The sequence below is a fragment of the Chelonia mydas genome, chromosome 1 (assembly GCF_015237465.2).
Source record: "Chelonia mydas isolate rCheMyd1 chromosome 1, rCheMyd1.pri.v2, whole genome shotgun sequence".
NCBI lineage: Eukaryota > Metazoa > Chordata > Testudines > Cheloniidae > Chelonia > Chelonia mydas.
In genome coordinates, this window is record NC_057849.1 from 256,073,812 (window position 1) to 256,101,229 (window position 27,418).

At 46.0% G+C, this 27,418-nt stretch overlaps 1 protein-coding gene and 1 long non-coding RNA gene across 3 annotated transcripts in view; one reads left to right on the forward strand and one right to left on the reverse strand.

Annotated features, from left to right (window-relative positions):
- Window positions 1–3,781: 3,781 nt before the first annotated feature.
- On the reverse strand, window positions 3,782–21,182 carry LOC122465186. Of its 2 annotated transcripts, none has more exons than XR_006289835.1 (3): window positions 9,503–21,182; window positions 6,916–9,397; window positions 3,782–4,561 (listed from the first exon to the last, which is right to left on the reverse strand). It is a non-coding gene; the product is annotated as an uncharacterized LOC122465186 (long non-coding RNA). The 2 variants fall into 2 exon arrangements; XR_006289837.1 differs by having other exon boundaries at window positions 3,790–7,050; window positions 8,927–9,397.
- Window positions 21,183–26,573: 5,391 nt separating this feature from the next.
- Window positions 26,574–27,418, forward strand: part of MGAT3 (beta-1,4-mannosyl-glycoprotein 4-beta-N-acetylglucosaminyltransferase) — a 36,202-nt gene continuing 35,357 nt past the window's right edge. The window contains exon 1 of the mRNA XM_037881997.2: window positions 26,574–26,720. The gene's annotated coding sequence lies outside the window, so the exon portion shown is untranslated. The remainder of the gene's footprint in view (window positions 26,721–27,418) is intronic.

Sequence of the window (27,418 nt, forward strand, 5' to 3'; positions counted from 1 at the left end):
AAGATGTATGAATAGTACCACTTTGGCTACAATAGAAATCAGAAGTTAATATCTTCATTAGTGAGTTATAAGAAGATACAGAGTGAGCAGTGATCAAATTCCAAGTGATATCTTCTCTCCTGCTCTTCCTCTCTCCCCCCCCACCCCAAAAAAACAAACAAAAACAAAAACCCAGCTAAGTAGCAGACATAGGAGGCAGAACCAAATTCTACAGCATGATCTGGAGAAACCCACAGACACCTGCATGCAATGTGATGAATTTCAATATCACTGAAAGAGTAAAGTCCCACGCAGGAGGAGAGCAAACAAACAGTGCAGCTACCCAGCCGGAGACTGCTAGCTTCTCTCAAGCAAATTAAATGTTGAATATGATGTGCAATTCTGGTGTGAAGAAAACTGATACCCTTCTCTGTGAGCAATCTCATGTAAATGAGGTCTGTAATGGCGAATAGCCCTGTAACTGGACTTTGAATAAGAGTTGTGGACCTGGTCTCCAGTATACAATCACAAGGGCAGGAAAAGGGGTTACAAGGATCAGAGAAAGAGAGAGCCCTAAACATGCAAGCTAAGGCAAATACTGCTGTAGGGAAGAGGTAAGATAACTGCAGTCTCTGAACCCCATTAGGATGACAATATAAATCAAGAAAGGGGATTGTTCCCGCTCCCCTGTACAGATAGTAAGACAAGAAATGATCCAAGCTAAAGCAGCGTCCAGAGAGTATTAGGCAGTGTTGAAGGCAACTCTAAGGGTTTTGGATGTGCTTCTTGCTCTTAGCTTCAAACTCTCTGTAGCAGCATGCCTCTGCCAAACATACACAGTGAGATCACATCTATATTGCACCCAGCTGCAGGCCAGGCTGGGTCCAAACACCAAGGAGAGACATGAAAGGGCTTTTTAACCCCTCAGCCATCTACTGAACATCTGTCACCTCTATTCCTGTAAACTGAAGACTATTCAAGCTTGCCTGAACTTACATAGCAAGAGGGAAAAGATTTGTGATGTTTGCCTGCAGCTATCCGCTGTGGTCATGTGATCTCCTGAACTGAGTTGCGTCAGGCTTGGCCTGTATTCTAATAGACTTCCAAGGAAGTGCCTGAGTAGAGCACGTAGTAGTTCAGTGGCAGGTTTACTCGTGTCAGTTCTGAACTAGCACTCCAAACATAACATGAGAGGTGTCTGTTCTGTTGTCTTCTAGCCTGTCACGCCCCTTGGGAAAGGGTACCAGCATGAGTTAGAGGCTCATGTAGCAGCCCGTGACTTGTTTGAGCAAGCCTGGAATCCCAAACAAACATGCAGAAAAGATATGAGCTGTTTTATTTGAGTACTCACACCCAGCCACCTACGACCAAAATCAATGTATAAGCAAACATAGAAACAATGCCTTCACTTTGCGAAATGTAATTTGTCTCATACTGCCCCAGAGTCTTATCTTCAGCTAATCTCCTACTCTGGGAGCCCAGGGTTTTTGCTTGCTCACAGACAGGGTGTCTAAACACATGGGGGAGGTATTTACTGACCTCTCTAGCTAATAGGGCTGAAGAAATACTTCCTGCTCAGACCACTCAAAGCCTCCATTGATTTGCATGCTTATTCCTCCCTTAGAGGAGTAAGTGTGCAAGCTACTTTGTATAAGGGAGAGAATTTCCCAGATCTGACCCTCAAACTATTCCTTACCGCCAGTCTGTCGTCCCTGCTAGTGTGCTAAGCCTCAAAATGAGAGGTTACATTAGTGAGCAAGCTACAGATAAAATAAAGGAACATATAAAAGGCAAAGAAGCAGCCAGTGTGTGCTCCAAGTCTTTCAATTTAGACTAACAAACGTTAATGAAAGGGGCAATACGTCTTTTAAAAATCTATCTTAGAAATATGTACGGTGTATCTGTGACACCTCTGTACTGAGCAGCAGTTAAAGATAATGGGTGTAGGCAGAAAGAATATTCTAATGGTCTCCCCCCACCACTGCTCTATAGCCTGTGACCTGGATAATTATCCATAATATTAATGGGGTTGTATTTGGAATCCTAACATGTACTAGTATTAACCTATCTTAATATGTGTTAGTTGTATAATGTGTTCATTGTAAATATGCCACTATAGAAAGGTTAGGTATTTCAAAATCCTATGGTACTTGTTGCAAAAGTAGGAGTGTTATTCCAAGTATTCTGGCTAACATCCAAAACAAGTAATTATATTCTGCCAACTTGGACTCCCCACTGGAGTTTCAAATAAATGTAATGATCATTGTTGCTTCTTGTCTTAAACCATTGTGTATTGTTGCTGTATGTTGCTAAACAGCTGCCACATTCCATCCCAGAGTTGGCTACGTTTCATGGGGGGCTCAAGTTGTCCCCGTGTACATATGAACCATAAGACTCTTCGGGATTCTTTGCAAAAGAAGCACAGTATAGATGGAAGCTATTAATATTTATCCTCTGAAGCTGAGAACATAACTGAAAAGAGAGGGACTGGAACAACTGAATTCAGGCTACTCAACAGTCAGAATTGATGAGAAGAGAGATGTCCTGAAGGAATAAGAGCCAAGAGCATAAGGAATTTTCTGCATGAAGGATTTAAAGCACAGTGGAGCATGGGAGGGAAAAGGCTAGGACTCCCTCCGTTGGAAACAAGAGAAGCTATGGCAGGTACAATGTTATGGTGACATAGCATGAACTCCTTAGTCAAGGGTGACTCTCCTTTTCCACTATAATGTCCATTTGGACACACACACATTAGCCGGGCTGTCTACACACACACACACACACACACACACAAATATTAGTATGTGAGATTCTCTACTAAGGGAGTTTTCCACAGCTTGAGGCAAATTAGACAAAGTTTCCAAGAGATGGGAAATTCTACTGGAGGATAGTTCCGACGGAGAGGTATTATTTTGATCATGCACACAAGTGTGCTAGATGCTTTAAGAGGTTCCTAACACTCCTTCCCCCCACCCACCCAATTGCACAAGAACAGCTTGGCCTAGAAATGTCAGATTTGTGTTGCTTTGCTGGCTTTCTCCAGGAGGAGACCTTAGCAGGCTACTGATTTAGGGTCAGATTCCAATATGCTTCTGTGGAGTGTGATACTTAATAAGTTGTCCCATTGATTTCATAGAGACTACTCACAAAGTAAGATGGAAGGTGCTAATGTGCATGAGTAAAGGGGGCAGAATCTGTCCCTGAGTAAAGTGGGGCAATAAACACTTCAGGATGCCCACACGTTCTGCATACATATGTGGAGTCTGGCAGAACTTCTGTGCTCTGGCATGGGATCATAAGGCCTCGATTGTAGCTGCTTTGCCAGGTGTCCTTTAGGTTAGGATGTTCACACTCCCACACTGCATCCTTCCTAAGGCCCATGTTGGAGCGGCTGTGCCATCTGCACCTTAGCTTCCCCATAGCCCCAGATAACAATTTAACACATGGCCCGCTTCACCTTGAATAGTCCCTCAGAATATGTGCTAATTACTTATGCTATAAACTATCTGTTCAATCTTGTATTTAGTTGTGACGTTCTGAGTACCTTTCCCAGACCTGAAGAAGCGCTCTGTGTAAGCGCAAAAGCTTGTTTCTCTCACCAACAGAAGTTGGTCCAATAAAAAATATTACCTCGCCCACCTTGTCTTTCTAATGTCCTGGAACCGACACATCTATCTCAATACTACATAAAACAGTCTCGAAACACCTGAGGAAATGAGATGGGGCCCCTGGGGTGCAACCTGGATTGTGAGACCACTGAGCCCTCTGTCCCACCAACCTCAAGTATCTGTCTCACCCTGTGATGCTTTTGGCAAGCTACAAACCTCTGGCAGGTGCAGCACTTACACTGACCTCCACCGGCAGGGACACACTCAACTGAGTTGCCTGAATGTTTTCCCCAGACACTCATGAACCAACAATAGAGAGGATCCAGCCAATTACCCCCAGCTCCCCAGCCGTGCACCCCAGAACTGTACTGTCTTGCCCTGGTCAGAAGCCTGACCAGTGTACGTTCATTGCCCAGTTTGTCTCTCTCGATGTGGAGAGGACGCACACTGGCCTTTGTAAACTGAGCTGAGATTTCCCAAACACTTCAACCAAAACACACTGTTTAGGTAAAATGTAAAACAGATTTATTAAGTACAGACAGATAGATTTTAAGTGATTATAATTAGCAAGCATAGAGATCAAAGTTGGTTACCTAAGACACAAAAAGAAATTTGCAGTCTGAGTTCTATAAACTAAACAGAATTTGAGTCAAGTAGTGTCTCACCCTGACAGATGGTACAAACTGGTCACAGATCTTCAGTGCATAGGCTGGAACTGCCTTCCAGCCCTGGACCACCCTCCCCTGGTTCAAAGACTTTGTCCTCTAGACATGTTTCCAGGTGTTGAGTTGTGGGAGGGGTGAGGCCAAGTCATGATGTCACTTCTCTTTATAGTTTCTTCCAGCTTGCTGAAAAGATCTTTTGCGATAATGTGGGTCAAGCAGCCTCCATTGTATATACGCTCTCTCTGAGATGTTGGGGGAGTGGATTCCCTTCACTGGCCATCAGTGCGTCTGGCTGCTCCATTGTTGTACCTGAAAGGTATTCCCAACCTCACAACATATTTCAGTCACACACACATAGCAAAATGTCATCACTTCCCATACAACAACAGCACATACCATCCAACAGGATATTCATGTTCCACAGATCAAGACTTTAAAAATGATACCTCACAAGGCATACTTTGTACAAAACACATCCTAATTATGACAGTGATGAAAATGGGGATTCCAGGGTGCTGCTTTGAGTTACAGAGTACCACAGGAAATAGTTGGCAAAACGCTGAATGTGGCCTGAAGATTGTAAATATCCATGATTTAAAACACCCCTGAGAGAGTATGGCAGATTTCTCAAAAAACAACTGTTAGCCTGGAAATCCAAAGTGAAGGTTCCTGGGATGGTGTGTATAGACCCCACGCTGGCAAACAAAGGGTTAACAGGAGCCTAAGAGCCCAATTAGCCCTCCTGGTGGTCCCTGGAGGGTGGGCCATGCCCAATTTAGCATTAGGCCCACTGCAGAGGAGCTGGGTCACTATGATAGAGGCTGGTGGAGTTATAAACAGGAAGGAAAGCAAGGGGAAGTGAATATGCACTGGGGATCTCCACTTTGTTATAGATGCCTGCAGCGTCGGGGAGTTGACCTATGAATAGGGTTGCTATGTGCCTGGTTTTCAGCTAGCTTCCTTGTTAGTCGATAGCGTTAATGTGCTGTTAGTTTTTTGTTTTTTTTTTTCAGTTGGGGTGCGTTAGAATGTTCTATGTTTCACATCCCTGTAATCCAGGTAAAGTGATAAAATAACATCAAAATACACTTTAAAATCTGTGTGTGTGTGTAAAATGTTTCCCTCAAACACTTTAGCTGTAGCCAGATCCTTTTTGTTAGGTGGCCAGTGGCTGGCTTTTGTTGGTGTTTGGGTGATGGCCAATGGCTGTTCTTATTATGTCTCGGCAGTAGTAACCCTACCTCTGGATGGAGTAGAAAAATTCGCATAGAGCAAAAGAGATGGTAGTAAGGTGTTAGGAAGCTCTTTGCAATAGGCCTAGAGAAGAGGCCGACTGAGAGACCTGCTGAGTCCGGCAAGAGCTCTGAAATAGGGCCAGGGAGGAAGCGGTCCAGGGATAAAAACAAGGTGTCTGAGTAGACCATCTTAGTGTGCTTGCTAGAGGGTCCCTGGACTGGACTCTAGAATAGAAGGAGAGTGTTGGTTCCCCTAAGGGAGTGGTTCTCAACCTGTGGCCTTGGGCTGCTTGTGGCCCAACCAGCACACAGCTGCAGTTCATGTGACATCAGGGCCATACAGGTAGTATTGGATGCACCCCACGTAACATATTGTAGGCCGCATATGCAGCCCAGAATGGTATATAGGTTGAGGCCCGCTGCCCTACGGCCTACTGAGGAAGGTGGTGCAGAAACCCTTGATACAAGGGGTGAAGACTACTGACTCTTGAGTCACGCTGAAGGTCCAGTGTGAGGGCAGGGGACTGTCATTTTGTTGGATTCCTGGTTTACCCTGGAAGGGGTGAGCCTGAATGTGACCTGGCCAGAGGCCCAGATCACCAGAATAACTTGACCACCAGCAAGCCTGACTGGCTGTCCAGTGGAGGTGACTGATGAGAAGGTCCTGCAACATCATGCCCTGCCACAAGGGAGTGCACCGACTGGTGAGAGTCTTCTACAGTTACTCTGAGCTCTTGGGGTGGGGGGGTTAAGTGTAAGAAACTATCATAAAATCAGATGGGAATGAGCCCAGTAACTAAATGGTCTGGCCATTCCCTAACGTGCAGAGTATAGCTCAGAACAGGGCTGGATTCAGACTGCATGGACCACCCTGGTGGGTAAGGGAAGAGAGCTATTTTTCAAAATCTGGAGGTCCTCTCAAAGCATGAGGCTCAAATCAGCCAGTCTGTTTATGGCCTTAATCCACCTCTGCCTTGGGAGGCTCCAAGTTTCATCCAGCATCTAGAGAAGTTCAAAGTGGTAAACCACAAGAAGGGATGGTCCTCTAATGTTGTTCCATGTGTCACGGTTTCAGGGCAACCGGACTGTATTCCCCCTCACTGATCCACCCAGGGCACCCACTTTAGGCTTCTGGCTCCCACGCATGACCTTTCTTGGATGAAGACCCACATATTACTCCTGCCTGACCAGGGATTTTAAGGCTGCATAGTTCCCTGCTTACGCTGTGATGTCCCCAGCAAGCCAGACTGCCCAAAAAGGCCAGCATCTGCGCTCTGCTTTCTCTCCACGGGCTATGACCAGTGTATTACTAACAGTTATAAGTTACCACAAACTCCTTCTAGGAAAGCGCATTTATTCTTAAGGTGAAAACATTATAGAGAAAACCTATGAAAACCATAAAGAACTTCCACACACTAAAAAGCTTACCAGACGTCACCCCAGCTCCAACCTTAGGCTCTGCAGAGTTTTGGTCTTCAAGTCCCACAACTGGGTTTTCCCTGTGGTTACAAGTGTGTATCCACCTTTGATCCAGAATTAGCTTGGGCCTTTGATCTGGGCCTTCTGCAACAAGTAATCAGCAGCCAGTGACTCAGTCCGCAGGGCATAGTTTCAAAAGGCAGGCGTTTTGCATAACTGGAGTTGGGGAATTTGCTTTAATTTATAGTCTTTTGAATGTCCTGGTCCTACATCTGTCACATCACCCTCTACAGAGGTTACATAGGTCCTGGCTCACAATAATACATAAACTGAATACAACAAGGTCTTCGAAGGGTATTGCAGGCATTTGCCATATCTGCTGCACCATGTATATCATGTGCCTCATGGATTTCTAGGTTCCTGAGCAATTTAAAAACATAAACAGCAGAAACTGAAGTTACCATGTCAAAAACTGACCCAAAACTCCACCCTGGAAAAGGCTGAGGGCCTGATTCTTCACTGCTCTGCCTCTTGTGTAATTATCCTCCCAGTGAGCACACTGGGTGTTTAAACGCTGCCATATCACACAAGGCAGTGAAGAATCGGAAATGGTGTGACTAAATAGTCACTGCATTATAGTCCACATATCAACAAGTCGACTCTGCTAGAACTAGACTAGAAGCAAATAAGTCCTTCCCTTTAAATAGGGCCTCCCTCCCCTCACATCCCCTAGCTGTACAAATTAGCCGAGACTCAGTTAGCCAATGCAGAAAGAAGGGAGCTGTTTAGAAGGGAGAGTCCTGTAAATCTGCTTTCTCGGGAGGAGACAAAGGGGAAGGTGCTGTGAAGAGCAAAGTCCAGCAGGCAGGTCCCTCTTTCTCCGGCTCACTTGTAAGGAGTGGGATGGGCAGGTGAGAGCAGAGCACAAACAAGGTGGGGGCTGGTTGGCTGCATAGCCCATTGTACAAGAGCTGGGTCGCAATGGTTGTGCACAACAGGGAAACTTCAGCTTCTGGATCTCCTTTCAAGAGCAGTAACCAAGAACCAGGTCCCTGACTATGTGCCCCTTGCGCAAGTTGAGTGAGGAACAGCTTTCTAATATGACTTCCCAGGCCACCAAATCTCTAGATTAGCGTAGTGTGCCCATAAGCCACTTCCACTGCCAGGACAGCAGGCAGAAGAGACCCCTCCTAATCATTCCAAAGCTTTACTCACAGAAGGGGAGACCTATGGGACCCTGGTGTCTGGTAATCATTAATTTCCATGGCTACACATTTTGATACTAAAACCAATAACAAAAACATCTAAACAAATGTTCTTGTGGCGATCCAAACCACTAACACAGTGAGCAAATATTGCCATGGTTGTGGGGTGTTTAACATGAACATTCAATAAGTCTGTTACCAAAAGACACAATTCTGTGGGTCTGTATAAATGGACCACTTTGGGCAGAGCTCTTTCTTGTCTGTTCTATCTGAATGATCACTGACTGCTGCTCTAGAATGCAGTGAACTATGCAGATCAGACATATGCACAGAAGCAAAATCTCCATTTCTGAAAGGACACAGCAAGCTCTGCTGAGCACTGAGGCAGAACAACCAGTTTAGAACTGGCTCCAACTGACCCTCCCATCAGCTATAGCATTCTTTTCCAGGTCCTACTTGGCTGCAGGTGAAATGATAAATACTTTCCTACCATTGAAGAGAAATCACTTCCAATACATAAAATAGAAGCGCAGCTGATAAATAAAATGAGGAGCAAGCTTATCAGCAGCATGAGGCTTTGGGAAAGGACATTTTTTTGAACTAGGTAGTTAAATGATTGCTTTAAAAAGCCAATTTCCATGTGTCCTGTTCACTGAGTCTGTTTCCTTACTGTTCCCATCACTAGTTCATTCAAGAGTTCTCAGTTGCCACACAGAACAGGGATTCCTGCATAATGGAAATGCCAGTTTCCAATCACCGCTACTACTAAGTATGCTGCTTACTTGTTTCTGTATTAACAGGGAAAATAAAGATACCTTATTAAGCAGCTTTGTGGTTACGGCGGCAGGCAGTCTGATTCAAGATTTCAACAGAGAGTTCCCCTTGAGCTGTTTGCACACTAGTTTGGGATTAGGATAGTCAAACTCTGGTGCCTTATATGGCTGAATTGCCCACTGGTGTGCTTCTGACCACATGTGTGAGGGTAGGTGACTGGCTGTTACTTACAAGGATACTGAAATGGAGGGAAAAACTGTACCTTTTGGTTACTCTGCTTGGAGTAAGAGCAGTGAAGAACTCCTGGAAACTGAGCTGCAGATATAAACACTCACAAACCACCCACATGTTTCCTGTCTCCTCCCCTCCTTGGTAGATTTAATCGCAGACAAGCCTGTTCGCTTAGCATGTGACTAAATATTTTAAAGCCACAAGTTACACCACCTGTGCTCCAGGACAGCTTAAGTGCCTGTCTGAGCTGCTGACTGTTCTTTACTATGGAGGAGCTGCTCCTACAGGAGTTTTCGCAAAAAGAAAAGGAGTACTTGTGGCACCTTCGAGACAAGTCCTCCTTTTCTTTTTGCGAATACAGACTAACACGGCTGCTACTCTGAAACCTATAGAAGTTTTGCCACTGTCTTCAATGGAAATGAGAACAGGCCCCACAGTTGCAAGGAGTTGGGAGTCAAAGATGTGCTAAAGATAAGTAGGAAACCACAAATTTGAATTCAGCTTTGTAAAGTTAATGAATGTCAGGGGTAAATAATCTGAAACACATTTATTCAGTGAAAGGAAAAACCTAACAGTAGAGACCCATGGGTGGGACTTGAGTCTATGGGAATGCTGGAAAACCCTGTTCCAGCACTGTCTTGGGGAAGCTGTCTCCACATTCTGGTACTCCCGGTATTTTCACTTACCAGCAGTGCATTCTGGTACTACACTTTTTTTTTTTTTTTTTTTAAGGACTGGAGCACTGCTTAGGGGTTGGGGGTCAGCATCTTAAGAGCTTCCAGTGTAACAGAGCAGCAAGAGTAACAGCTTGTCTTGCTGTGTCCAGCACCTTCAAAGGAATAGGATATGCTGGCACGGCACTTGGAGGGACAAGTTTGGTGGCCAGTGTATTCTGGGGCACGGTAATCAAAGCTCCTGGAGCTTCCTCTTAAGAGCTTTGTGATAAGGAAGCCATTTGTAGTGCACACTGATAACTTTATTGGTCCCACTAACCTATGAACAATGTTACATATTATCATGTGCTAGTAGAACTGTTCGTAGTGACTAACAGCGTATATCCACCTCTGTATCCTTCCTACATACTACTCCCGTGCCACCTTTTAAGTTCTCTCCGGGTATGTCTACACTGCAACTAGACACCCACGGTTGGCCCGTGCCAGCTGGCTCTGGCTAAGGGTTGGTTTAATTGCCATGTAGACACGGTTTAGGCTGCAGTTTGAGCTCTGGGACCCTCCAACCTCACAGGGTTCTAGAGCCCGGGCTGCAGCCCGAGCCTGAACATCTGCACCCCAATTAAACAGCGCCACAAACCAAGTCAGCTGGCACAGGCCAGCCGGGGGGGTTTTCATTGCTGCATAGACATCCCCTCAAAGGCCCAGTTCCCTTAACATTGTTCTTTCCTAGGATTTACATTTCCCTCAATGTCCTCCATTAAAATAACTGTCAACTTAACAATACTGTTTCTTAAAAGGTTTGATCTCTTCTTGTTACCAATAACTGGTGAGATTGCTTTAAATGAGAGAGAGAGTCTAGGAGAGTGACTGAATTGCATGTACGAGGTCCTTAGGACATTCCCTACTGTTTAGCTGAGAACTTGGAGCCTCTGCTGTGTCTTCTGCCTTTTGGGCCATATATGAAATAAGAAGGAACCACAGGGGCCCATTAGGATCTAAACCGTGTTTACTAAACATCTCAACACTGCTGCTCTGTCTGGTTTCTGAAATTTAGACCACTGTGAGCCGCCCTCTAGTAGAGCTATGTAAAGGGATGCTACCCAAGCCCTTTATACTACATACGCCTCCCCCTTTAGCTTAAAAGGACATTTTATAAAAAGTTACCAAAGCATTTAGTATCCCTAGATAGCCACCAACCAAAGAAGAGGCTGCTTCCAGAGCATCCATCCTAGGCTTTACACTGAATCTAGTGCATTCTGGGCCAGGACTTTAGGAACTCGTGTAAATACTCTGCTGCCTCACAGATGATGTTTGCTATTAACTATGTATGTAGCACCATATCTTTTGTTGTTGTTATTACACAGAGATTAAAATGAATCTGGTCCCTGCTCTGACGATTAACACCTTTTAAACATAGGCCATGAACCAGAAAGGCTGAACATAGGAAGGCAGTAGAACAAGGAAAGAGTTAACATGAGTTCTAGTCGCATCAAGAAAGCTCTGAGTTTGTGAGCTGCTGAGTCTCGATGCCTTGATTAAGCGTTTCCCAGAAAGACAGACATTCCTAGGCCCGTGTCCAAGGACTTTCCTGTGTTTTTTAGTAGACTGTGGCGTTCACTGCACTATTATCAACCCCAAGCGTTCAGGCCTCAAATCATGAGACTGGCATACAAATCATGGGCTTAAAAATAAACGCAATTAATTTTATAATTGCTTTCTTATTTCTGGGCCTTTGGGGAGGAGACGGGTGCACACCGGTCATGTGTTCAAGCTTTTTCTCTGCACCCATGAGGGTTCTATTTTTAAACAAATGAAAGCTGAGTCTCAGAATCACATGACTCCAGGCACTGGGGGTTTAAGAAAAACACCAAGCATGACAAAAGTGAGCAGCACTGTCCCTCTGGAACATTTGAACTTTGCAGCCCTGTAATTGCTATTGATGATGTTTTTTGGCACTATGTGTGAGGGGAGTCAGGTGACAGGAAAGGTGTGGGGCAGGAAGGCTGCAGATATCTATCCATTCCTCCCCCAACCCCAGTACAGTCTGTGATCACTGTGAATTTAAAAGCAGTTCCTGCAGGCCTGAGCTCCTTTTGTCCTTAAGGTATCTATGGTGTATTGGACACATGCAAGATCCTCCATCCTCTGGTGGCCAAATAAGGGGCTGAAGAGATGACGCCAGCCACCAAGATGCACAGTAGCTAGCTTCCATGGAGTAACTCTGCAGCTGCTGTTTGAGGTAGAACGAGGATTCTTTCCCTCTGCTCCAGCACATCTGCTCCCACCTGGCTACTTGGAATGTGCTTCCAAGAGTGAGGATTTGTCATCCCAATGGGAACCAAAAAAAAAAAAAAAAAAAAAAGTCAGACCACCATAATGTCCCTTTGCACGCTGATCAGTAACAGCGGCCGCAATAAATGTCAGAAAAACACCCTTTTAAATACATGTCCCTGAGAGCTCTTCAAACTGGAGGAAATGTATCAAATGTACCTCCTATACCTTGATTTACAGTACCTGTGAGAGACTCTGGCTACATCAAAGGAAAGAGGCTTAAAAAAAGAAGCACCTGAAAGGGAAAAGAAAATAGCTCTGCAAATTAAGAATCCCTGAGGTATTTGATGCTTCAATGGCTGGCTAAAATGCCCTTCTCCAAGGCAAACCATTCTGAGTCATTCATTTATTTAAATTAGCATTGGAATGCTTTTCAAGTTCTCTGCCAGCAGCCCTCAGTCAGCAAATACCCACAAGGAGGCCTGACAAATGTGAGACCCAATCGGATGATGATGGAACACTGTCCCCTTCACACTCCCCCTGAATATGCACTTCTTCCATGATGTCCACAAAACCAGAGTCAGTGGTATAGGACCACTTTTAATGGCACCCTCACAATATCCATGCACTTGGATTGAGTGAACACAGGACCTCGGTTTTGTGCAGTTTGCTTTCTTCTCTCTCTCTCTCTCTCTCTCTCTCTCACACACACACACACACACACCTCTCTCTCTCTCTCTCTCTCTCTCTCACACACACACACAGTCTCACTAGGTATTCATATAGTCCTCATCACCATATTATCTCAGCTCCTCCCCTGCCTTTTGTTTGTTGCATTTACTTGTCATGTCTAAAATTAAGGTCCTGCAGACACTTATTACCAGGCTAAGTGTTTCTTACAATGACTAATTGCGCAGAAGACAGTTGGACCATTCATGGGGGCAAGGACGGTGCCTGGTAGTCTTCCGGCATCAGGCCCAAGTCTGGACATTCTTTGAGGCTAGGCTATGGCTTCCTGTGGGTTCTGTCAAGTGCTCTGTGTATTTAAAAAAACCCCAAACTGCTAATTATATCCAGTGCTGCAACGGTGTCTGCCACTGAAATGCCTGTACGCAAATAAGCAAACACATGAGCGCTCAGTCACCTGCAACATGGGGGTTCATCCAGGACAGACTGAGGCAGTGCCCTGACTTTGGCAAGTCAGGACTTGCTTCCAAAACCTGTTGGAAACATGCCGTTAGCAAGAGCCAGCAATCGGCTGTTAAACAAGGCCCTGCTTACGCACTTAAAATGCCACAATCTTTTGGGTCTGGAGCGACAGACACCTGCTTCCTTAATTGTACCTCAGTGCAGCCCGAGTGCCCAGAAATCAAAAGCACTTTGCCTCCATTGTAGGTTGCACTGCAGCCCCTTTCGGTTGGCTTTGCTGTCCCAAAGGGGCCTTGGAACCAGCCACCTGGGAGTCTCGCTAGCATAGAGGAGAGGGGTTCTCAGGACGCCCAGAGCTGGAAGAATGGCTATTTGCCACACCCCTGGCAGCCCTGGTGAAGGGCAGGGGACTGGCGCACCTCAGTGCTCCCTCTGGTTTTGGGTGCCAGTGCTTTGTGACCAGTTGCAGCTGAAAGGACATTAATGTAGCCTTTGGGCTACTGTAGATCAGAGCGGGGACTGGACTGATCTCCTCCCCCCGCCCCCGCTCTCCCCAGATGTCACCAAAATTCAAGCTGCCACAAAGCTGGCATACAGCCACCTTCTCGTTCTTCCCTCTTCTCCCCCGCCTCTGAGTCTATGAACTCAGTTCAGCTGCAGCTCGGAACTGGGACATTGGAGACTAAAGGCAGAAAAAAGTGTGATTAAAACAAACAAGCTTGCTTCCCTGGGTAACACCTCATTATGTAACTGTTGTAAACACACCTCAATTTCGGGGCCCTGTGCAGAGAGCCAAACATTCCGCTGGTACATACTGACAGCTCTCAGAACCTGTTATTCTGCTAGAAACCCTGCCTTGTTATATTGTGGGAGATGCTCCCCTTAATCCTCAGGTCAATGGCAGATAACACTTTTTTGAGTATTAACAGCTGCAGGGAAATGCACCAACATATTATGTATGGCTCATGAAAGAAAGCAACGTTTTAATTGTAGGACTAAAGAAAATACATGAACAAGGGAACAAATCCCAGCTTGACTCGGACGGTTCCAAGACCAGTTTGGAGACCATTGAGCTCCAGCTAATATCTATTCATAACATGCAAGGAGCAAAGACAAATAGGAATGGCCCTGAGCTAAAGTTACACTGTGCTGCACCCAGATGAGACACCAGCCCCCACCTCTGTGTGATTGTAGGAAAGTCCCTTCATTTCTCAGTGCCTCATCAGTAAAGCAGGGATAATAATCCTTCCTCTCACCCATCCTTTGCCTATTCAGACTATAAACTCTTTGAGGTAAGGACAGTCTCTTACTATATACAGCACCTAGCACAATGCAACCTTGAACCCAGTTGGGCCCACGAGATGTTACCATAATGCACACACACAAAATTGTTATGTATTTAATTAATCTGTAGTATTTTCTTTTATACCTTTGTTCTACCTGCTTGTATATCTGCCTGTAGGTGTCTTTCTTATTGTACCTATTCATTTACGTATGTCTTTAGAAACACAAATCATTTCCCCCTTTTTCCAAATTGAATCTCTTGCCCCTTTCCTGGTTGCTTTCAGTCCCTTTTGTATTACTTCTGTATGTGTTTCCAATTTAGCATCATTTGTGAGTATCGTTAATGAGCTCTTTCTTCCCACTTCCAGATTATTAATTAACATATAAATACCATGGGACCTTGCACCAGTCCTGATGGCACCCTCTCTAGATACCGTCCCTCCCAGCTCAGCACATTACTGCTTTGTTATTCTCCTCTACTTATGGCCCTCGAGTCAGTCCCCACTACAGCTTTCTTATCCAAGCCTATACAAATGAATGATTCCAATGAGAGTCCATGAGCTCTGTGTCCAAGGGAGAATAAGGGGCTAACAAAAGAAGGCACATTAAAAAAGCTATATGTACAGTAGAACCTCAGTTACGAACTGACCAGTCAACCACACACCTCATTTGCAACTGGAATTTCCCATCAGGCAGCAGCAAAGACCAAAAAAGAAAAAATGCAAATACAGTACAATGCTGTGCTAAATGTAAGCCACTAAAAAAAATAAAGGGAAAGCAGCATTTTTCTTCTGCATAATAAAGTTTCAAAGCTATATTAAGTCAATGTTCAGTTGTAAACTTTGGAAAGAACAGCCACAATGTTTTGTTCAGAATTATGAATATTTCCGAGTTACAAACAACCTCCATTCCCGGGGTGCTCGTAACTCTGAGGTTCTACTGTAGCAGTAATGGGATGAATTGTTGATTTGGATGCAGTCCCTTCAAGATTCCTGCAGTTTATAAAGTATTTGGATCTGTCAAAGATGAACAGATAACAACCTTCAAGGTCAGCCACCCCGGTGGATGGTTGGAGCGGGGTGGAATGAAAGACAGAGAAGCCTGGTCAATGAGACTGCAAAAGTATTAAGAGGTCAGGCAAAACATCCGCACCTCCTCTGAAGGCCTGATCCAAAGCCCAGTGAAGTCAATGGGAGTTTTCCATTAACTTCAGTGGCCTACATTGGACATCGCTGCACAAGCCAGCCAGCTCTTCAGCTGTTTGCATTTGCACTGCTGTGTTTAGAGTCTTTTGGATGGAAGGACAGGCTACACTTGTCTCAATCCCTCGGCTTTCAGGCTCCTGCTGTTCTGGGACACTAGGCTCTTTTGGATACCCTCCTGGCTTCTGGTCCTCCAGGCATCCTCTCCTCTACCCAGGTGAGGAAAGACGCTGGTAAATCAACTCTTTGTAGCAGACATTATTGCATGAATCCGGCAGCTCATAAGCTATTTTTTTGCTCTGTTGCATTTTATTTTTATTTTTTTTCATGGGAGAGGTCTGTGTTGGTCTCCCCCACTCACCCTCACCAGTGTCTTGCCTCAGGTGCTATGTTTCTTCCCAGTTTCCTATACATCCAAGATGTTTCATGCTTCATTTACGTCCGCTGCTAGTTGACTCCAAATCTCAGGCAGGAGAACCTTAGTTATTAAGATTGCTCATCCAATCCTGAGAACCATTCTCTGGGATGCTATCAAAGGGTTTGTCTATACGCACAACTTGCACTGGTTTAATTTAAATTGACTTAAAAACTGATTTAGCTACACCAGTGCAAACCCATGTGTGGACACTCTTATGTCTGTTGCAGGTGCAAGCATGGCTGATATCAGGCTTAAATCAATTTAAGTGTGGCTGCACACAAAGGGGTACCTGTTTAGCTAAATCAGTTTAAAATCACACCTTTAGTTGAACTGGTGCCACTTTATGGGGGGAACAGGCCAAAGAATAAACAAATGAATTTAGTCCATTTCTGATACACAGTTTGGTTAAACAACGGTCTGCAAGTATCCCCAAGGAGAGAGAGGAGGCGTTTGGGATGGATCAAGGGTGCTAGAGCTAGGAGTAATGGGTTAATATTGTGGAAAGGAAATTTTGAGTTGTATATCAGGACAGCCTTCCTGTCTGGGAGATCTAGGCTGTGGAATAGGTTCTTAAAGGAAGTTGTTGGAGATACGTAAAACAAAGCATTGGAAAACATGTCGTAAGGGAACATTTTTTGTAATGGCCAGAGAGGGAGGATTACTAGATAATCTAACAAGGCTCTTCCATTGATGGCAGTCCTATGAGTGCAAGACAGGGATAGAGGGCCCCCAGCACCCTCCCTGCTTCCCATGCCATTGCAGACAATCAATCATCTGAGATAAATCCTAACAGGCAATGTGTGCTCAGTGGTTCAGAGGAAGGCGGGAGATGCCCAAGGTCCCTGCCAATGTCCCCAGTCTGGTGGTGATCATTTTAACCCTATAAGTGTATATCTTCACTGCAAGACCCGACCCCTGGTTTATCTCTACGTCACCTCCCTCCACACACAAAACCCTCTCCTCTGGGGTTTGGCGGTGTTTTAAGCCTGGACTAGCTGATTCAGCTAAGGCTATAAATTAGAGCTTGGGTTCTGCTTTAACTCAGACTTTAACTCTCCCCAATTTGCAGTGTGGCTGCAGGCTACTTAACTCAAGTGCTGCTAGTCCTCCAAAGCCTTCCCATAATTCCCCAGGACTGTATTTTCCTACCCTTATACCAACTCTCTTCTTCTGCACTAGAAGTCACCTACCAGTTTATATACATTGGCTCGACCTCTAAACCCCACAGTCCATGCGGCATGCTCCATTTCTCCACAGCGCTTGAGCAGAGAGGCAGTCCAGGAGTTCCTCATCCCAGCTAGCTGGCCAGAGGCTTACGCCCAGGTTCTGGTGGACCTCCAGTGTGAAATCACTAAGGGCCACAATTTGGGGAGATGTACAACCCACAATCAACCCCTTGGAGAACATCTCCAAGAGGCTGACAGAGGAGGAGACTCCGTGCAGGGAAAGAATCCAAAACCTCAAGACCACGTAGCACAATGCAAACAACTCCAACGGCCAGTTTGTCAACTCCGCATCAACCTGCCCCTATGATAAGGCATTTCCTCGAGTGCTTGGCACTGTCCTGAGCATGGAGCCTCATTAGTGCTGAATTAGCTTTTGAAACCAGATGGCTGAACTGGGGGGCTGATAGGCAGGAGGAGCCAGAAGAGACCACACAGGCAGATAAACTGGAGGAGCCAGGACAGACACTTGGTGCTGTTGAAAAAATCGGATTTAATATAGCGCAGAATAATTCAGTAAAATGACATGAGCATAACCTAGTTACTTTACCTTTAAGACTGTGACTGAAAGAGAGAACCAGCCAACAGCCCCTTAATGGGAGCGGACTAGGAATATGCACACAATCCTCATTTTGACCAGGCTAGGTTGTAAATTATTTTATAACAATGTAATTTTAAAGAGGCTTAAAACCCCCTGGGAGCTTTCACCTTCCTCTGCAGCATGGGGCACAGGTCACTTACACATTTAAACTATTGTAAATGATGGATCCTCTGTAACTTGAAGTTTTTGAGGACTTCAGTAACTCAGCTAGAGGTTGTGGTCTATTACAGGAGTGGTTGGGTGAGGTTCTGTGGCCTGCAGTGTGCCAGAGGTCACACGAGGTGATCATGATGGTCCCTGTCGACCTTAGTCTATGAGGCTTTTATTAAATGCTAACATCAGCACCTGTGGTGCACTTTTTTTACCTTCCAATTTTCTGATAAAAAGAACTGGTGCTCTCCCATGACCTTAATTTCTTCATCTTTGAGGCCTCATATCCAATGCAGAAGAAATTAATATTGTTTGCATAAGCTGTTAGTCTGGTGAGGGAGATGCCAGTTGGTTGCTGTTTTCTTCACTGTAATGAGGAGTTCCTAATGGATAACTGCATCAGATTTTGAAATCCAAGCTCAAAGCGGGATTTGTTTCAAGACTCTCGCTCAAAAGGGCATTAAAATGGCTGAAATCCCAGAACAAAAACTGATGACCTTTTGGTGAGCATCAATAGCAAGGTCAATGGTGGAAGTCCAGCTTTGGGGTTTTAACTGACCTCAGAAGCCCCCAATGAATGAGTTATCCCACTTCAAGATTCTAGCTCAGGGGGACCCAGGGCTTAGCCAGACACCCCTTTACGAGGGGCTGGTATTATGTTAGGTGGTGCAATAGCCATTTTACAGGGAAGGGTGGATTATTCCACTTCCCAAGTTAAGGGACCTGCATAGGCATGAGCTCTGTGCAAATAAAATATAGGGGCCAGCTCCGTGGGAGTACAAAACCGCATTCAGCACCCTTGAGGAGGGGGAGGTGTGACAGTTCTCTGTGAGTCACCTTGTTACCCCCTGCCTCCAAGATGAGGGATCCTTGCTTTTGGTACCTGGGTGTTCGCTCCCTAATACAATCAGCCTATTAGCCACTCGAGCACTCTAATCTGGGCAATGCCAGCCCTGTCTTCGCTGCGCAGTTTAACACGAGGTGCACCCCAGCCCCTGAGACCCTGTGAATCGTTCCCCTGTGCTAGTCAGCCCCTGACACTGGCAGAGTCTCTGCCACCAAAGAAGCAGTGTACCCCAATTAGCTTGTTTTACCGTAAACCACCGCTCCTGTAGCAGGCACAGCACTTGCAATAAAACAAAAGAAGGTTAATTTAAAACTGGATAGAGATTCTACTAGAAACGAGAGAATGATGGAAACAAAGGGTTACAATACAAAACAAAATCATAAAATGTGAACTAGGGCCTACACATATTATTATTACCTTTCCTATCTCATAAAGTAGGTTTTCCCTTCCAAGTTCAGACTGTTGCGGAGTTGGCTGGCTTTAGAGCAACCAGGATCCAAACTTTCACAAAAAGCACCCCCTGCTCCACAAAATGTTTCCTCAGTGAATTAATCCAGATTCTTTCCCCTCTCCATTATATTGAAACAGTATTTTGTCTTTACTCATAGGCAGGGTGAGTCTCTGTCTGTTGTAATGTTCCTTATTTTTTTGATTGTTTGCAATTGTCTCTGATGGTTTTCCATTGAAAGTCTTGGGAAAAAGCAAGGCTAGGTTATGGAGCCTTGCCTGCATCACTGACTGACCAGTATGGCGTGACAACTCCCTCCTACTTGAATGGGCCATCATCGAGACATATTAGCTCCTGGTGACTACTCCAAGTCCACAAAGCACACTTTCCATATAGTTACATTATTTCTTAACTATTACCCATCCATACATCTCGCAATGATAATGAGTCTTGATAAGTTATGAGCTTTTTGTAGATATCTTACATGTTACCCATTATGGATAAATACCCCGCAATACATGTGTTTGGTGTAGTGAGTTTATCCAATCTGAGACAAGAGGTGTTTGCAAAGAACAGGGAACCCTTTACCAGGGAGTCTCTGTGTCACAGGAGGGTTAGGTGACTCTCCACTCTTGATCTTTGGAGGGAGTGTCAAAGCTGCTCTAACTTGTACCAGCAGTATTCGCTTTTGATCACTAGGGTTCAGTGTGCTTCAGTAACATTCTCAAATGTCTCCTACATGGGGAGGAATGATGGCAGGAGAAGAGGCTATGCCATGGAAACAGTGAGATCTACACCATCAGGCCATTCCCCATTCTATCACTTTTGCATCCTTCTGGCAGCACAAAAGGAACTGAGTGGGGCTACAGAATTGGCTCTCAGACTCCACAACTAATATAAAAAAGCAAGTTAATATTCAAAGACTTGCACCAGGCAGGGGGTCTCTCATTGATGAAGAGATGGACAATGTCTAGTGACGGTGGGGCTCCAAAATGCTACAGTGCTAACAACAGGAGAGAGAGAAAGGCCCTGAAAGAATGATGCAGATCTGATGAATGCTTGCTTAAACTTCTGTCAGGAATTTGCCTTATTTAGCTATGCTGTTACTCAGTGTGTTCAAGATGAACAGGCTTGTCTACACTGGGGTGAGGGTGGATATCGATCTAAGTTATGCAACTTCAGCTAGGTGAATAACGTAGCTGAAGTTGACATACTTAGATCTACTTACTGCGGTGTCTTCACTGCAGTGTGTCACTCTCCCGTCGATTCCCCTTGTACTTCTCGTAGAGGTGGAGTACCGGAGTTGACACTAGACGATCGGCAGTCAATTTATCGTGTCTATATTAGACACGATAAATTGACCCCCGCTGGATCGATCGCTGCCTGTCCATCCGGCAGGTAATGTAGACAAGCCCAAAGAAAATCAACTTCTGCTCTCTGGGGAGGGGCAGATGGGGGTTGTCATGGGATAAGAGGGAAGGTCCTTTCATGGATTGGTAACTGGTTAACTAAAAAGAAACAAAGGGTAGGAATAAATGGTCAGTTTTCAGAATGGAGAGAGATAAATAGTGGTGTCCCTCAAGGGTCTGCACTGGGATCACTCCAATTCAACATATTCATAAATGATCTGGAAAAAGGGGTAAACAGTGAGGTGGCAAAATTTGCAGATGATACAAAATTACTCAAAATAGTTAAATACCAAGCAGACTTCAAAGAACTCACAAAACAGAGTGACTGGGCAACAAAATGGCAGATGAAATTCAATGTGGATAGTTCTCTGAAAACATCCACTCAATGTGCAGCAGGAGTGAAAAAAGCGAACTGAATGTTGGGAATCATTAAGAAAGGGATAGATAAGACAGAAAATATCATACTGCCTCTATATAAAGCCCTGATACGCCCACAGCTTGAATACTGCATGCAGATGTGGTCACCCCATCTCAAAAAAGATATATTGGAATTGGGAAAGGTTCAGAAAGGGGCAACAAAAACTATTAGGAGTATGAAACGGCTTCCGTATGAAGAGAGATTAATAAGACTGGGACTTTTCAGTTTGGAAAAGAGACGACTAAGGGGGGATATGATTAAGGTCTATAAAATCATGACTGGTGTGGAGAAAGTAAATAAGGAAGTGTTATTTACTCCTTCCCATAATATAAGAACTAGGGGGTTACCAAATTAAATGAATAGGCAGCAGATTTAAAATAAACAGAAAAGGAAGTATTTTTTCACACAACGAACAGTCTACCTGTGGAACTCCCTACCAGAGGATTTTGTGAAGACCAAGACTATAAAAGGGTTAAAAAAAGAAAGGTCCATCAATGGCTATTAGCCAGGATGGGCAGGGATGGTGTCCCTAGCCTCTGTTTACTAGAAGCTGGAGATGGGCGACAAGGAATGGATCACTTGATGATTACCTGTTCTGTTCATTCCCTCTGGGGCACCTGGCATTGGCCACTGTCAGAAGACAGGATACTGAGCTAGATGGACCTTTGGTCTGACCCAGTATGGCCATTCTTATGGCTTAAGAGACACATCTGATCTGTAGCACTCAGTCAAAATGAAAAGTCCATATCTGTGACTAAAGTCTGTAAAGCACAGGGGGAAATCTTGAGAGAAAGGATTGTGCAGTGATAAGATTACTAGCCTGAGACTTGGCTGTAATTCAACCCCTCTACTACAGACTTCCTGACTGTAGTAGGAAGAGAGCCTGAGACATAAGCCACAGAGGTCTGGTATGAGGCAGGACTTGCTCACAGAATCTGGCACGAACTGACCGCAAAGTGTGACTAGTATTACCAGGGAATTTGTTTACCCAATTTGTAGTTACTATGTAACTTAATTTTTTTACCAGTTTGTTTTTTGTGGGGATTTGCAGGGAGGGGTTAAGGGGGTTCCCTAGCTCATGGATTTCTGTCATGTTAGATTGCGTTTCCAACAGAGGACAGCTTGCTTACTTACCAGATCAGTAGTTGGGGGTCGCCAGTGAAGTTAGATGTTTGGCTGCATATATATATGTGTGTGTGTGTGTTCGTTTGCCCTGTGTGCTGTCCCAGCTCCGCGCAGACAGCCTGCACAGCAGACCTCAAGTAAACTGTCCAATGACCACAAGATCTGTTAAGGTGCAAAGGCGCCCGGTCAGGTTTATTGTCAACAAACCACGGTAATAGCACCTGGAAGACTCTACGAGGTTACTAAGACATGTACGCCAGTGACAATGGACACCGCTCAGTGAATGGCGGGATTTTCCTTTTCCCCCCTCGGCTAGACAAAGATACTCCCTCTGAGATACCTCTTTATATCCTGATATAAACAAGTTACGTACTGCCTCTGACATAGTTAGTTACTGCACCTGACGTGGCTAGTTATCACCCATCACCTTGAACATGTTGATCAGAACATCTCTATTACGTACGGTCATCCTGACCTTATCTTTTAGAAGGGGTCAGTGTATTCCTGTTATCCTTGGGGAATGTTTTGTACCATCCTTAATATTGGGATGTTCTGGTACCACTTGATGTCGGGATGTGTTTGCGTGAGTACTCTGTGCTTAGCACTTCTTAGAAATGTGTATTTCTGCAATATCAACCCAGTTTTTGCCAGTTTCTGTGAGCAGGTCCTGCCTTATACCAGGCCTCTGTGGCTTTTGTCTCAGGCTCTCTTCCTACTACAACCTTCAACAAGCCATGTAGATTCTCTGTGCTGTAGTCCCCCATATGTAAAACAGGGATAGTAGCACAGGGGTATTGTGGGGATAAATGTATTGCAGATTGTGAGGCACTCAGATGCTCTGGTAATGGGGACCAGAAGAGTACAATAGAGAGAGAGTCTAGTGACTATGAGGGAATGATGGGAAAAGGGAGCCCATGAGGATGATTACTAGGAGCCTGGGACCACATGAATTTCTGAATAAGGTCCTGCTGAATGTGAGTTAAAGGGAACAGAATCTGGCTCAAAGTCTTTTCTCCCTTCAGGAGATTTTAAACAAACACCTGAACCACCCACCCCACCCACAGCCTTTCCGAATGCAACAGGACATATTTCTGTCTCAAATGTTGTGGCTGGCTTTAATGTCCATAAAAGTTTGTAGTGTGGAAAGTAGTCTTGTTCTGTACATTGTTGATCTTCAGCCAGTCAGAGGATAGGGTTCTGCATGCGCACATCTCCAAAACAGTTCCTGATGCCGCTGTCATGTGAGCATGAGTGTCAAGGCGTCACTTCATTTATGTCCTACTGATGGGATCCATCAATTTTTCCCACCACCAATCACAGTCATCACAGAAATGTTTGAGGTTGGATGGCTCTGAGGATTGGGGACGGGACAGAGAGCCTTACACCTGCAGGTTGTCTGTTGCGGTCTATCCCCAAGTTAATAGTAACTCATGAATGCCACCACCTGATGGGCATTCACTGGCTTATGTGAAATGAATTTGTGCTCTCTGTCCATTCCTACTGGGTTTTATATTTGCATAGCTGAAATCACCAACACGAGCAGGACTAACTGGTATCACTCTTTAGCAAAAGAGCAATCGAGGATTGAATGAAAGGACCATGAAAACTGACTCCCCTCTGCCTTCCTAGAGGAGGTGATTCCTCCAAGCCAAAGACTGAAGCTCTGAGCTTAGAGTCCATGTGTGTTGAAAGCTTGCACTCCTGCTACCCATGACGTATCAGTGCTGTGCATGAAGGACCAAATCCTCCGTCAATAAAATGACATCAGTTTACCACCACTGCTTGAGGGTCTCACCCAGAGATTCCAGCCACAAGACCTGTCAACCCAACATCTTTCAGCAGCACCAATTCACTTAACATGAAGCATATTTCCAGATGGAGGGTTTTTAAGGCTCTTTCTTTTTTTTCCCCCTCCCCCGCTTCAAGTATTCCCTCTAAGCAAAGGCTCCTTGTTTTTCAGTTCATCCACTTTGTGATTAAGTGTTTAATATTCTGGAAGATTTGTGTCAATATGGCATTGTATTCTGCCACAGTATTACCTAAATAATATTATATTCATTTATATATAATCATAAATATTACCTAAATGCAGTTCTAATTCCTGGAGCTCACTTTCTCTCTTTCTCTTTTGTAACACTTTAAAGACACCTTTAACTAAGTTTCTTTTGTATCTGTTTACTGTAATCACCACAGCCAGGTGGGTGAGGTTGTCATCCTTTCACTTTATATTGTCCCTTTATCTATCTGCAATCTGAGACTCTCTAGATCTTGCCTTAAATCTCCGGCTCCTAACTGCATTTCTCTGGGAAGCATTTTGTGATGCTGGGTATGAAGGATGTTCCATAAAAAGCCTGTCTTATTTATCATCAGAACAAAACTGGCTCATGGGTCTTTTTATCTATTTAGTAACTTCCCAAGAAAACAGGAGCAGGTAGTTCACCAAATTCAGCCTTGTCTCTCCTGCTTTTTTTTTTTTTCTTTTTTCCCCCCCAAACACTTTCTCTTCCCCCTGCCCCCTTAACAATAAGGAGGGTGTTTGACATTAGTGCCTTGTTTTGTTTTTCAGGTACTGTTTATCTAAAGTACTGTAAAACCATAGAGGAAGAATGTGCCCTTGTTTTCTCCAAAGTTCACTTTCACCTGACCTTTAACTATTTTTCAGTTGCAAGAGGCAAGATTCTATTCTTACATTTCTGCTTTTTTGGGTCTCCCCCTCCCAAAAAAGTCACCATGGCAAGGAAGAAAAGAGAGAAACACAAGATTCTCCTTTCTCTTTCCATTTTTAAATCACAAGACTGCAAGTCAGCAAAGCAGGTTCTATTTGTCATAAGCTTCTTGTTTACCGTGGGCCAAGTCACTTAGCTTATGTTTCATCTTACCCCTCTGTAAAATGGAAATAATAATACAGTATATGATAACAATAACCTCCTTACAGAGACCTAATTCATTAGGGGTCTATGAAAGGAGGATGCCTTAAAAGCAGAGAGTATTATTATACTGCATGGAAAATTGTTGGCTTGTTTGGATTCCGAGTGATCTGCGTTTCATGGATTCTACTTAGGTTAACAACTCCTTGGGGGGCAAGGACTCTCTTTTCATTGTTTATCTGCACAATGCCTACCACTGTGCAACCCTGATTCCTGCCTGGGCCTTGTAGTGCTACTGCAAAACAAGTAATACATACTCACTGCATTTAGAGTTGATGAAGCCCTACGAGGTCATTTCCTCCCCCTTCCTCGCCCCCTGTCAGCACCAGATGGTTCCCTATAGTATATTCCCGGTCCAGGCAGGTGCCCTGGGACAGCGGCTGCCCCCATCGCCCCAACCGCTTTTCCTGGGGGTTGTGCTGCGTGTATCCCCTCGGCTTCTACCAATGGCTGCTCATTTAAGACACTCCCCAAAGCCCACCCATCAGTCTCCTCCTTCCACCCCTCCCACCTCCCCAGCTCCAAGCACAAGGCGTTCCTTTGTATTCCCTGCCATTGCAGAGGGAGAAGGGGGGAGAGACACCGCAAAGCTCTCTCCCCTTGCTGGGGGTGGGCGGGCTTTGTTCAAACGCAAAACCACCCCCACAAGGAGCTGCCACTACCTGTAGTTTGAATCTCCACCTCCCCCCCCTCCCCCCGCCCGCGGCCCCCCAGCTCAAGGGCCGCGTGCGCTGGTGATGGTCGTGCCTAGGTGACTTCACTCCACCTCCGCCGCCACGACCCGGTCTTCACTCCCTTTGGGGCGGCGGCCGGGTGGGGAGGCGGGTTGGCTGGTGGTTTTGGTGCCGGAGCCGGGGAGCGGGAGCCCCGCGGGCAGGGGCGCTGCTGACACGCACACGAATGACTTGCCGCAGACCTGCCAAATGTTGCCAGCAGAGGGAAGGAGAGACGCTGCCCCCAGGCTGATCTCTGCGGCGCACCAGGGCTCGGATCCCTCCCCGTGGCCGCAGGGCTGATTCGGGGGGGGGAGGGGGTGTTATTCTTATTATTTATTTATTTATTATCCATTTTATTTTCTTGGCTGGCCGCTGCTGGCTCCCTCTGCTCTCCCGTCCCCGCTCAGCTTCCCCCGCCCCAACCAGCGCCGCCCCCCCCCCAGCCCCAGCCGCGCGTCCTCCTGCTCTTCCTGGGCTGCCCCCTGCACAGGGAAGCGGCGGCGGCTGCTGCCGCTGGGGGTGGCGGGTAGCCGCGATCGCAGGCAGCGAGAGAGGGGGCGCGGGCGGGGTGTGTGTGTGCGGGGGGGGGGGCTGGAGGCCGGGGCTGAGCCATGCCGGGGGGCGGCTGCTGGAACCAGGGATGGGGCGAGAGGCTGCCGCAGATCTCAGCATCTCCCCGCCGGGGGCCCAGGAAGCCGAAGAGCCGCCGCCGCTGCTGAGAGCCAGCAAAGGGGGGCGATGGGTGAGTGAGAGAGACGCCCCCCCCCCCGACTCTCCCCCACCCCCCAACTTGCCTAACCTCCCCCGGCCTCCCATCGCCTCTCCTTCCCATGCCCACTATCCTCCCCCTCCCTCTCCTAGCTGCCCTCTCCTCTCCCCTTTGCCCAGCATCCGTCCTCCCTCTTTCCCTCTCCTCATCTGCCCTATCACCTTCTCCTACATCCCTCTCCTTCCCCATCCCGCCCACCCCCCGTTCCCCCTCTGTCATCCCTTCCCTCCTTACCCTCTTCCCTGCTCCTCTCATCCCTCCTTTCCCCCTTCCCCCTCTCTCCTCCTGACCTCCTGCATCCCCTCTGGCCCCCGTACCCACCCCCAATCTGCCCCTTCCTCCCCCCCCCCCCCACGTGTGTGTATGTGTTGCCAGGAGCTGGGGGGGAAAGTTTAAAGGGCTGATCTTGAAAAAATGAGCAATTTAGAGCAGGGGGAAAGGGGCCGGGACGTTGTTTGTTCACATGGGGGCTGAGAGGTTACTGGCCTCCTCTCTGTCCAAATTGGGCCAGCTCCTCCTTTCAGCATCCCTGCTCCCTCCTCACTACCCCTGCAGGAGTCGCAGGGTGGAGGGGAGGGTTTTAAAATCCCTCTGGCTCCCCTATGAGTCTCATTTTCTTTCCCTTTATGTGTGTGGCCTACAGCCCCTACCCCAAGAACAGCTGTAGCTTC